This window comes from Aplysia californica, unplaced genomic scaffold (assembly GCF_000002075.1).
Source record: "Aplysia californica isolate F4 #8 unplaced genomic scaffold, AplCal3.0 scaffold00238, whole genome shotgun sequence".
Classification (NCBI taxonomy): domain Eukaryota; kingdom Metazoa; phylum Mollusca; class Gastropoda; order Aplysiida; family Aplysiidae; genus Aplysia; species Aplysia californica.
In genome coordinates, this window is record NW_004797508.1 from 303089 (window position 1) to 303968 (window position 880).

Below are 880 nucleotides of genomic sequence, written 5' to 3' on the forward strand. Positions count from 1 at the left end.
ATGCAGGAATTTAAATACTAGACCTTTGGAGTTATATACAGATACATACTCTAAGAGCAACACACATCTATGCTCATTCTGACAAAAGCCTTATGCTAGATGGTAAAAAACTTCTTTTAATTTTCAAAAACTTCTTTTAATTTTCAAAAAAGACAAAACAACAAAGCTTCTTCATAACAAAACATATTAGACTTGCGTTTTGATAAGTTTTAAGATGTCCATGTGTATCTATTTTCATTCAGAGAATATAAGTACATTACGTTACATACTTTTTATTGCTGTTTGTCTTTTATTTTTCCCTCTTTGTTGTGTTTTAATTTGTTGGTGTGATCATTTTTCAAAAAATTGTTGTAATGATTTGTTTTTCTTTTTTTAAAATGCGTTCATACAGCGTAATGTCATTTAATTGAATGCTGTTCCTATCCTTTTAAAATATAAATGTGTTATGTTAGAGCGTGTCTCCACCAAAACCGAATACTGACATTGGCACGCTCCAATTGTGTGTGATTCCATAATTTACATCTAATAGCCCTGTAAATTACACACGTTTAGGGTTAAAACAGCCAGTCTTCGGATAGGTGGACACGCGCTCTAATTTGTTCATTTTTGTGGTTATTTATATCCGTGCTGTTTTGAATTCATTCTGTTGTGAAAACTTTATTTTTCACGATTTTATACACTGGGTGACTACAACTACAAATGATATTCTGGATGCTTAAAATAGAGCACAAGAATTTCTGGTGCTTTAGATGAAGTTACCTTTATCAACATTCTATATAATATACGTCGTCACAGAAAGCTGAAAGCTTGAAAATTAATGGCAACTTTTTTGGCAACTTTTGCCACTTTTTGTGGCAACTTTTGCTAGACATACACCCCC